The sequence below is a fragment of the Aquarana catesbeiana genome, linkage group LG04 (assembly GCF_042186555.1).
Source record: "Aquarana catesbeiana isolate 2022-GZ linkage group LG04, ASM4218655v1, whole genome shotgun sequence".
In the NCBI taxonomy this organism is placed as follows: Eukaryota; Metazoa; Chordata; class Amphibia; order Anura; family Ranidae; genus Aquarana; species Aquarana catesbeiana.
The window spans coordinates 195,793,253-195,806,032 of NC_133327.1; positions in this window are offsets into that span (position 1 = coordinate 195,793,253).

A 12,780-nucleotide genomic window follows, 5' to 3' on the forward strand; every position below is an offset into this window, starting at 1 on the left:
AAGAGTGTGGCCACATTGTGGTAACAAAATCATACTTGGGGGGCATACCCTAAAAATGCGTTTACATTCAAGATGGTGCTGCTATAAAACCAACAAACAGTACAAAATAGATTACAACGGGGCACTGATAATGGGGTACTTTGACGCAGTAAGTGGGCTTAGCACTATAGGACCATATAGTGTGACCAAATCCCCATTTTTTTTAATATGTTCAGGTGTTTTTAAATAGCCTTGTATGATTTAAATGTCATTTTTGTATGTGTGCGCTGTAATCTGTTTTGTACATTTTGGTAACAGAGAACAGGGCTTAAGTGGATATGGGAAACAAAACCTGAGCCTCTGCTGTTATAGATTAGGAAATTGTAAATTGTAGAGTGCAACGGTCAAGACTAACGGCTAAGTTCACCTTTTTCTTTTCTAACATCTAGCTTCCCTATGTACTAATATACCTTAAGGCTGGGTTCACGCTGCCACACGGAGCTGCTCACAGCAGGGGTCCGGTGCATCCCTGTTCACCATTTCAGGTCCGTTTTTGGTGCTAATTTTTGGCTGAATTCGGACCTGAAACAGACCAGAAGACGCACAGGACTCTTGTGAAATTCACTCTGGAGCCACTCAGGAGATGAACCTGTGAACCAGCCCCATTGAGAGCCAGTCACAATATCCTGACATGCGTATTGGATGTGGTGAAACCCGCATCCAATTCGCATTCGTTTGAACCAAGCCTTAAAGCGGAACTACACAGCATCTGAGCACCGCAAAGCAAAAATGTTATTCAATTCTTTATTAATATTCAAACCAAACTCGCCCATCCATCCATGTGTCCATGCTTTATTTTGCTGAGAAATCACTGTGAAAAACACCTCCTAGAATTTCTGGTCGTAGCCATCTTAAGTAAGGGCAGATGATTCATGTAGCATTTACTTCCTGAAATCCATCTGCTCTTAGTTCAGGCATATAGGCAGGAGGGTTTGCTTAACTGAGAAAACCCCTCCAGAAGACTACTGGGATGTATGACATCATTTCCCTAGGCAAGAAACCAGAAAGTAATTGAAGAAATGTAAAAATATGGTTTAATACAAGTAAATATAATATACCTACCTATCTATTTACTAATGCTAGCAGCATAAGGATTAAAAATACTCAATGTTGGAGTGCGCATGCGCAGAGTCTCCAAGATGGCCGCTTAAGCCGGAGCTCCGTCACACCCAGCCCCAGTGGTGCTCACAGCACAACACAGACTGGTCCCTAAGGAGCTACAGCGGGCGATACGGAGTCCCGATCGTGCAGGGAATCCCACGCATGAGTAGAAACCAAGTCCGCAGAGACCTCGGGCCACAATTTGACCAGGCTTTGCTTCCCGGGTGTACCAAGATGGCTGCCATGGCCCAGCAGCATACCTCAGGCAAGGAGAACCACGCTGAACAGAGGCAAGTGATAGCCCCAGCTTCTCTAACATACACCCCAGCTAACCAGAGCACGCTCCTGCAGCAAATGGCACCCTCCCCAGCGTACACTGAATTGCTTCTCAGCAGGCACTATGGGGACTTCACTTTCTCACCAGCTGGGCCTACCTTAACGCCACAACAGGGGGGCCCCTTCCCTACATACCCATCCCCAGAGGCAGGCCTCCATTCAGATGATCTCCTCATGAAACTGTCAGCATTATTGGGAAGAGGTCTAGCCTCCAATGCAGCGAAGATAACAGGGGACATAAAGGCAGATTTCCAGAATCTGAGATCCAGGATGGAAGCCTTGGAGCATAAACTTGACATGACAGTAACAACCACTAATCAAACTTCGGATCACATTCAGACACTTCAAGACAGGCTTGATTTGGCCCTATTCAGAATCGATGAACTAGAAAACAGATTCAGACAATACAATTTTAGGATCAGAGGTCTCCCGAAGTCCATTGTTGATGTATCACAAGCAACCCAGGAAATAATTAAATCCCTAATCCCGAACATACCGCAGCATTGTCTGGAATTGTACAGAGTCCACAAAGCCCTGGGCCCCCCCAGAAAGGACGGCTCACCCAGGGACATCATCGCAAAGCCACACTTCTACCTGGTCAAGGAGGAGTTAATGAAGCAGTCCAGAGCGATGAAACATATTTCATGTCAAGGCCAGCCTATACAAATTTTTGCCGACCTGTCCCTATCCACAATCCAGAGAAGACAGGCCCTGAAACCCCTACTATCAGTTCTGGCCCAAAAAGGACAATAACCCGACCTGAAGCACAGAAATGTTGCCTGCACTCTTCAATGTTGTTCTTCTTTTTCTTTACTCCAAGAGGGAGTAAACACCAGGGACTTCCTTCCCTACCGAAAGGAGCCATATCTCCTCCAATTTTCCCCAAGTTTTCTCTCCCCTTACTTAGTTAGTAACTGTTCCTCCTATAGTCCACCCTTATCCTCCCCTGAATACTGTTTGGTCAGACTCTGAGGGAGCATGGTCTAATAGAAAACCAGTTAATAATACTAATTTTTTCGATCTGACTTAGAAGAGTCTCACTGACAATAGACGCCCAGAACATTTCTTTTTACGAGCTCGTTTTTTTGCTCCAACAGAGACTAGGCCAAGAAGGTGGAACATTATCCACACTCCTAGGGGGGGGGGAGGGGACTTTGCCATAAGGTTTCTCTAAGGGGGAATGAAACAATTCCCTATTTAGAAAGGCAAACTGTCTGTGTTGCATTTTCCTAAAAAGTTATTTGTTTGTGTGTTTCTTTTTTCTTTTTTTTCTTTTATATACAGGCGCCAAGGGGCTGGGTGCTGAGTATATGCCTCCACCTACCCCTCAGACTCCCTAGGCTCTGTGGGATAGGTTGTCTGCCCCTAGTCGAGCAGATGTATTTTGTGGGAATAGACCCCGGGGGCAGTTTTGTCCCCAGGGAGCTAGTCCAAAACTACTGAAGAGACTCTCTATGGCCTCTTCATCTCTCTTTTCTCCTTTTTTCTACCTTGCTCTCTACCCTCCCCTCTTCTCTCCCTACCCCTCCCACTATCTGGGACACTCAATAATCAATTATCTCTCAATATCCATCCAGGCTCATAACAAGGCTCCTAAACGCACAGTGTGCTTACACAGAAGGCCCATCAGTTTGAAAATCCGTCGACTGGCTTTCCTAACAGTAAGTGAGGCAGAGTTTGACAGCAACCTCCCTCCTCTTCTCCATGGTTAACCCACACTTAAAATAGCTACCCACAACGCTCAGGGACTGCATTCTCCCCTCAAAAGGAGAAAGTTGTTTGACAGCTACAAATCCCTCAAACTAGATGTGGTTATGATACAAGAAACTCACTTCCCTAAACGGTACAGCCCCAACTACTTGCATCATCAATTCCCCCTGTTTTACCTTGCAAAGGCAGAGAGCAAGTCGAAAGGGGTAGCAATCCTATTCTCTAAAACTTGCAACTTTGCCTGGCAGGCAGATTACAAAGACCCGAAAGGGAGATTCATCCTGGTTAAAGGGTTAAAAGACGGCCAATTATTCTCCTTTATATCTTACTACGCCCCAAATAAGGGTCAACACAAATTTTTTCAAGCAATGATGTCAACCCTAAATCCTCTCTTGGAGGGGACTCCTATACTCTGAGGAGACTCCAATATAGCGTTAGACCAAGGGTTAGACAAATCCAACCCAACCAAAATCACATTAACTCACCCTACCAGAGCAAGCTTTAAATTTGCTAGACTGATCCATGCATATGGAATGGCGGAAGTATGGCGCAAATCCAACCCAACGAAAAGGGGCTACACCCTCTTTTCTAGCCCCCATCAATCCTACGCTAGGATTCATCTCATCCTCATGTCCACACACTACCTACCCAATGTTGCCAGTTCCAAAATCATAGCCCAGCATAAAAGGGACCCGACCAGAGTCACTACCTCACAACTAGACACCGCCAGATTAGAACTGAACCTAGCCTTCACAGCACGAGCTGAGAAACTGATACGATGGAGCAGTGCAAAATTTTATTCTTAGAAGGATAAATTAGGCACAATGCTAGCCAACAAACTATCCCCCAGGATGAGGTTTAGCGCACTCCCTAGGATCCGGACACATAACCAGATTACAACCTCTGAACCCACCAAAATCCTCTCAGCATTCAGGAACTTCTATAATAAACTCTATAGCGACAACCAGCAGGGCACCAATAGCTTCATCTTGCAATTCCTTGACACCCTCCCCATCCCCACACTTTCTGAAAAACACAAAACTATCATGGAGGACCAAATTTCAGTAGAGGAAACTTTAGAGGTCATTAAAAATCTAAGGAGGGGATCGGCTCCAGGACCTGACGGGCTATCAGTGCCCTGCTTTAAAACATTCTCAGAGACCTTAGCCCCCTATCTGACTAAATTCTTCAATTAAAAAGCAACCGGCACTCCCCTCAATCCTGACCTAAACACGGCTTTCATCACCGTTAACCCGAAACCAGATAAAAATCCCGAAGAAGCAGGGAATTACAGGCCAATTTCATTAATAAACAATGACTTGAAAATCCTCACTAAAATCCTTGCAAATAGCCTAAACTCCTTTATCAGCACCCATATCCACAAAGATCAGGTGGGATTCATTCCAGGCAGACAGGGACCAGACCAAACCAGACGAACCATAGACATAGTCTCAATCTTACAGTCTAACTGGCCTGGGGGCACCAGACAATAGGGAATGCTGCTCTCTCTGGATATACAAAAAGTGTTTGACTCAGTGTCCTGGCAGTATATATTCTTGCTATTAGATCACTGAGGGTTTGGTAATCGCTTTGTAGGAATTATAAAAGCTCTATACTCCACGCCAACAGCAATTATCAGATTACAAGTATGTAAAAAAAGGGAAAGAAAGATGGCGGGACTTTGTCGAGGCACACAGGAGCAATAAAAGAAAATGGTTGAAAATAAATATTATTAATTGGTTCAAATTATCATAACATTTTTTTCACATCAAAATATTTAATGCATTTTGCTTTATATAAATATCTGTATATTTTATTACAATTCAACAGAACCAAGTAATGTACATACATAGACATTCCAACAATAAGTTGGTGCAGATTATAAAATGAGACATAATTATTTGGACAAAAATAGCCATATCAATTATCAATTATCCCAGACACTGACAATCAGGTAATTTCACTGACATATTCCATTTCACTTTGCACTTTGCTTTTGATTTTACCCCTTTTGTTTCTTTTCTTACCTCACTGTTTTAATATTTTTCTCTTTGTCACATTTATCACAGAGGTCCTCCACAAAGGTGATTACCCCCCACAACATTATGACTACACACACCCATACCCACGTGGGGCGTGGTTCATGTTTGGCTGTGCCGGCGGCAGGGCGTCCCCTCAGCTCCCGTTTGGGGCCCTATATGGCTGGTCTTGGAGGTTCCATGCCTGCACCACCTCTGCAGGGTTACACATGTAAGTGCGTGGGATAACTCAGGCCATGGGGATACCCCCATGTCCTGGGTTCATCCTCCCACTCTCTGATTTAGCTCAGAATATTTTCATTTTTCATTTTTCATATTTTTACAATTTTATTTTGTTTTTTCTATTCATAGACTATTACCAAGGTTTTTCTCCTGACGATAGGCTATAAGGCCTTGAAACGCGTACAGCTAACATCAACCGATATGTATACATTTCTGTAATACTTTGTATGGCCGTTCCTTGTCTATATTTATTTTTTATTTTAATTTCAATTTTAATTTGTTTTCCATACCAGTTTTACTCCATTGTGATAATTGATATGGCTATTTTTGTCCAAATAATTATGTCTCATTTTATAATCTGCACCAACTTATTGTTGGAATGTCTATGTATGTACATTACTTGGTTCTGTTGAATTGTAATAAAATATACAGATATTTATATAAAGCAAAATGCATTAAATATTTTGATATAAAAATTTTTTATGATAATTTGAACCAATGAATAATATTTATTTTCAACCATTTTCTTTTGTTGCTCCCATGTGCCTCGACAAAGTCTTTCTTTCCCTTTTTTTACATACAATTAACCGGGATGGAGGTGGGGATATGAATGGCCCCATCGAACCTCATTTAAAGTCCCAAAATCCTTGTTTCTAAATCTTTTTTCTATCAGATTACAAGGGTACCACTCCTCCCCGATCCACATTGCTAGAGGCATGGAGCAGGGCTGCCCTTTATACCCCCTAATATTTTCCATAGTCATAGAGACGCTAGCGATAGCGATTCGAGAGAATCCCGACATCAAATGGGTAACCTGTGGAGCCCAGGAGCACAAATGTGGTCTGTTCGCTGATGACCTAATACTCTTTATCACCTCTCCCCTTACATCCCTCCCCAATCTATGCAAGACATTATCCTCCTTCACGAACATCTCTAGCCTCCAAGTAAACTACTCCAAGTCCCAAGCCCTCAACATCTCTCTCACCCCCGAGATGGTCTCCCTGCTTAAACTAAATTTTCAATTCGACTGGAATGACTCAGCTATCAAATACCTAGGCATTTCTCTGACTCCCAAATTTGAATCTCTTTACACTAAAACCTTCCTTCCCATGTACCATAAACTAAAACAAGCCATAAAATCCTGGTCCAAACAAAATGTATCCTGAAAGAGTAAATGCAGTTAAGATTACTCTGATGCCCAGGCTGCTCTACCATTTCCGAGCCCTCCCCATCCCACTGAGGAGGGACCACCTCCAGTCCTTCCAGAGCAAAATTCTAAAATTTATTTGGGGGGGCTCAGGTTCCAGGATAAAACAACAGACCCTTTAACTTTCACGAAAAAAAGGCGGGCTGGGCCTCCCACATCTTCATAGATACTACCTAGCTTCCAGACTAGCCCAATTCTCTGTGATTTACTCTAAAAGAGAAAAACCAGACTGGATACAGATAGAACGTCAAGCTGTACCTCAACACACCCTAGATTTTTTACTCTGGATTCTCCCCAAAAATAGACTCCCTATCTTGGCCCCTACACTCTCACACTCCTTCACGATGTGGGACAAATTAAAATCAAACCCAAACCTCTCCTCGGAAATGAAACCCCTGTCACATCTGTTCCATAACCTAAAATTTCCACCTGGGTTAGACATAAAGGCCTTCCAGTGGTGGCTTGACAAGGGGCTGTACTGTATAGGTCATCTCTTCATGTCTAGAGGTCCCCTATCCCTTGCACAATGCGTCAGCAATCTAGACCTTCCGTAATCGGAATAGTTTCGGTTTAACCAAATGAACCATTTCATAGCATATGGTCGGCTAAAAAAAAAAACCTCATCCACCAAATCCTCCAAAATTCTCCAACTACGAACTCTGGTGTTGTCAGGCCATGGAGCAGAGAGGAGGCATTTCAGTCGTCTATGCGTCACTCTCCCAACCCCTTGGTAAATCTTCATACATGTTGGCTTGGGAGGAGGACCTCCAAATCCAGTGGAGCCTGGAGACCTGGCAGTCGGCACTAGCCTCTGCATACAAAGGAATTATCAATACTTCCTTTTTGGAGCGAATATAAAAATTATGACCAGGTGGTACATGACACCAGCTAGACTGGCAAAAATGTTCCCATCAGTCGAACCCCTATGTTTTAGGGAATGCCAACTTTTAGGCACAATCACTCACGTGTGGTGGGAATGCCCCAGAATCAGGCCTTTCTGGAAAAAGACATTTAACCTCACCAAAAGAGTTACCAGTTGCGAGATTCCCAGGTCTCCAGAACTCGCTCTACTTAATGCACATTTCCCAAGTCTCTCCAAATACAATCGTAAACTGATCCACTTTATATTTTTAGGAGCTAAAATAACACTGGCTAAGGCTTGGAAGCAACCCACAGTCTCAACAAGGGCAGCCATCAGGAAACTTTTCTGGATTATGCCCCAGGAAAAAGTGGCGAGCATCTTCAACGATGCATAACATAAATTTGAGATGATCTGGGAACCTTGGACTCAATTCATGGGTATAGCCATCTCCCCAGAAATTCTCTCCAACCAAAGCCAGGACCAAAATTGAGATGCAAGAACCTTACCTCCTACCCCTCCCCTCTTCCTTCCTCTGTCCTCTCCTCCTTCCTTCTTCTTGGGGGTCTATCCCTTTTTATCTCAGGGTTTCTGACCTACATGATTGGTACCTTATCAGGGTTCCGCTCTAGAGACAGAAAGTCTTAATTAGAGGTTTCCCCCAGGGTGGGAGGGGTCCCGGCACAGTATGCTCCCATCAGGGGTCCCGGGGAGGTGGGACCCACTTCCCCCCTCTCTATCTGGGTCAGTGGGGCCTTTAGGATAATCTCTGGATCTCCTACATAGGAGAAAAACGATAGCCCGGGAGGTGGTTCCCTTTTAAGACCATCTCCACCAGTAGGAGAATTGAAAAATAAATATTATGTTGTTTGGTTTGTATTCATTTCTCCATATCAGATTAATGTTTTATACCGACAAGGATTGTAACCCGCCTAACTCTTTGTACCACTGCAATACCTTGCTAGTTTTATGTTGTAAAAGTTACTCTGTTCTATATTATTTGAAAATAAAATATTTTGAAAGTAAAAATAGTCAATGTTGTTTTGATTGAGAGAGTGAAGTTCCACTTTAATGTAGCTCGGTTGCAGAATAATGCAAGCGCTCTTTGATTTTGAGAACAAGACCTTACCTTAGCCCTTGCTATATTTCTTAGAAAGCATCAGAGACTCCCTAGTATACAGACAGAGACAGATAAACCAGTAAAACACAGGGAGGAGTTTACCAGCTGACCTCATTAGCACACCTTCACCCATCAACTAAGTTCTCACAGCATCTCTGGCATTTGTCCACTCACGCATTTGCCTGGCATCCCCAGCATTCCTTCAGATGGGCTCAGGCTGCATGCTAAACTCCCCGGGGCCGCATGCAGCCCAAAAGACAGCCCTGATGTAGTGCAAGGGCCTGCCTGATTGGATACAGAGTGATCGGTTAGATGGTGTGTCCTCCTGTTATTCAGTTTTGGTAAATCTAAGGGAGACTGCACAAAGATTGTACAATCAGATCGTATAGTGTATGGCCACATTTATACAACTAAACTTACCTAGTTGCGCTTTCAGTGTCATTAATTGTTAGTGGCACACCAAACACAGAAGCAAACACACATTTTGCCACATGAAAAAACAGGTGACAAACACAGTAGAAAACGTGCAACTCGCACCATGCCAAAATGTCCCATGAGCTACTTTGCTGCGTGTAGTGCAGCTCATTGGAATCAACGGGCTGCCCTATGTATGTCACTGGAAAAGGAGCCAAAAAAACATGCTCTCCCACTACTCAGCCCCAACAGTACAGACCTCTTTCCTTCTCACCAGCAGCAGGAAGTCCTTCCCTCTGCTTGCAGTGTGACTGGAGGCTGGAGCTGAGGAGAAGCTTCCCTTGCTTTCCCTGTGACTGAGCAGGTGACTTCTGTTGAATTTCTCAGTCTCTTTTATTATTTGCTTTGGGTAATAAACAGATAACTAAGCAGAGTAATTCTCTCCCTCCAAAAGGATTCAAGCTCAGATAAAGCAAATTGTGGTCCTTTTTATTGCATTTACATCACCGTGCATCTTTTAGGCCTCATGCACACTGGACATTTATAATATAAAAAATGAACAACACTGTGTATGTCAATGGGTGACTGTACAAAGGGGCTATACAGGTGCGGTCCCCCCCCACACAATTAACCCTCCCCCAGATGGAAAACCATCCGATGGACACCAAGTCAAGCAAACATCATCACAGCATACCCACGGAGCCCAGCAGGGCGGGATGGACACAATCCAGCGTCAGGGGAATGGTCGCCCTTCACTGCCTATAGCCCCTTCCCGCCGACCGTACGCAGATATGCGTACTCGGCTTTCCGGGGTTATACCGGGATGATGCCCGCAGCTGCAGGCATCATCCCGGTACCGTTGTTTACAGCGGGCGATCGGCTACCCGTGTATAACAACCGATGCGGCTAAAAGCCGCTCGGCTGTTATACCGGAGGAGCGGGAGGGGACATCCCCCCCCTCCCGCCGCCTCCCGCCGCTGTTACCGGGCCTCCCGTGCGATCAGGAGGCCCGGTGTCCGTTCGGCTGCCTTCGGCGGCTGGGGGCGGGCTGGAACGAAGCTGCGAGCGGCTTCGTTCCAGCCTTCTTGTTGTAAACACGGAAGCGACGTCATGACGTCACTTCCCGTTTACTCGGCTGCCAATGACGCCGAATTTAAAAAAGTACACAGTATTCAGAATCGCCGTTTTCGGCGATCTGAATACTTTGAAGTGTAAAGGAGGGATGGGGGGTCTTTTAGACCCCCCATCCCTCCATAAAGAGTACCTGTCACCACATATTACTGTCACAAGGGATGTTTACATTGCTTGTGACAGCAATAAAAGTAAAAAAAAAAAAAAAAAAAAATTTTAAACACAATTTATAAAGTACAAAAATAAATAAATTAAATTAAAAAAAAAAAAATTTTTAAAGTGCCCCTGTCCCCGCGAGCTCGCGCAGCGAAGAAAACGCATACGGAAGTCGCGCCCGCATATGTAAACGGTGTTCAAACCACACATGTGAGGTATCGCCGCGATCGTCAGAGCGAGAGCAATAATTCTAGCCCTAGACCTCCTCTGTAGCTCAAACCTGGTAACCGTAAAACATTTTTAAAGCGTCGCCTATGGAAATTCAAACGTACCGTAGTTCATCGCCATTCCACGAGTGCGTGCAATTATAAAGGGTGACATGTTTGGTATCTATTTACTCGGCGTAACATCATCTTTCACATTATACAAAAAAATTGGGGTAACTTTACTGTTTGGATTTTTTAAAATTCATGAAAGTGTCACTTTTCCAAAAATTTGCGTTTAAAACACCGCTGCACAAATACCGTGTGATAAAAAATATTGCAACAATCGCCATTTTATTCTCTAGATTCTCTGATAAAAAAATATATATAATGTTTGGGGGTTCTAAGTAATTTTCTAGCAAAAAACATGGATTTTAACTTGTAAACACCAAATTTCAAAAATAGGCTTAGTCATGAAAGGGATAGTATGGTTGCAGGGGGCTTGATACAAAATAAGTGCAGCACTGATTAACTGTCTTAGAATAAACCAAAACTGAATATTTGTGAAAGGTGTACACTATATGTGAACCCCTTATATGGTAAAAAACTCAGGATGAAATAAATGTGATTGCATACAAGTTAAATGTACACAATATACAAGGCTAATTGGTGAGAACAAATCTTAAAGGGACATGGCACTCAATGTAATACTTATGCCGCGTACACACGGTCGGACTTTTCGTCTACAAAAGTCCGACAGCCTGTCCGACAGACTTCCGGCGGACTTCCGGCGGACTTTCGGCGGACTTGCAGCAGACTTTCTAACGAACGGACTTGCCTACACACGACCACACAAAAGTCCGACGGATTCGTACGTGATGACGTACACCGGACTAAAATAAGGAAGTTCATAGCCAGTAGCCAATAGCTGCCCTAGCATGGGTTTTTGTCCATCGGACTAGCACACAGACGAGCGGATTTCGGGGTCCGTCGTAGTTACGACGTAAAGATTTGAAGCATGTTTCAAATCTAAAGTCCGTCGGATTTGAGGCTGAAAAAGTCTGCTGAAAGTCCGGAGAAGCCCACACACGATCGGATTACCAGCCAGCTTTAGTCCGTCGGCGTCCGTTGGACTTTTGTAGATGAAAAGTCCGACCGTGTGTACGCGGCATAAGAGTGATATATCTCTAATCTATACACAGATAAATTAATAAAATAAAACAAATGAACATAATGACAATGAAGCAAAAATCCAAAAGTAATTTAGAGTCCATAAATGGATGGGTAAAACATCATTGTGACTTCAAATATGGAGTTGTGCAGAAAAGTTGCCAATAGACGATCCACCACCAATAAGTAAAAGGCTTACTGAAAAGATTGAACTCAAACAGGCGTACGCCTAATGCCGCGTACACACGGTCGGACTTTTCGTCTACAAAAGTCCGACAGCCTGTCCGACAGACTTCCGACGTACCTTCGGCGGACTTGCGGCAGACTTTCTTACGAACGGACTTGCCTACACACGACCACACAAAAGTCCGACGGATTCGTACGTGATGACGTACACCGGACTAAAATAAGGAAGTTCATAGCCAGTAGCCAATAGCTGCCCTAGCATGGGTTTTTGTCTGTCGGACTAGCACACAGACGAGCGGATTTCGGGGTCCGTCGTACTTACGACGTAAAGATTTGAAGCATGTTTCAAATCTAAAGTCCGTCGGATTTGAGGCTAAAAAAGTCCGTTGAAAGTCCGGAGAAGCCCACACACGATCGGATTACCAGCCAGCTTTAGTCCGTCAGCGTCCGTTGGACTTTTGTAGACGAAAAGTCCGACCGTGTGTACGCGGCATAATGAGTCAATCAGACTTGTGTTGTGACACATCAGGGGATAACGGCCTCAACACACACAACCTTCCGTTAGGGGTATAAACTACAATGGTCCCTCACAATGACACTCCAAAAGGATAGCCCTCCAAAAGGATTGAGACGGAGAGCCAGGTGGATTGAGACAGAGAGCCAGATGAATAATCACTCCCGTGTGATGTAGTTATAAGGAAAAAAGAAAAAGTGCCACATAGTGTGATTCCATTTAAGAAAAAATGGTATTTATTGTATAAAAGGAACACTCACATTTGTGAAGATAAAAAAGCGCTTGGTATAAAATATGACACAGTGGCATCAGCAGAGCCCGTCCCGAAGCGTTTGGTCTAATAAGACATCATCTGAGGTGCTGGTCCGCTGTG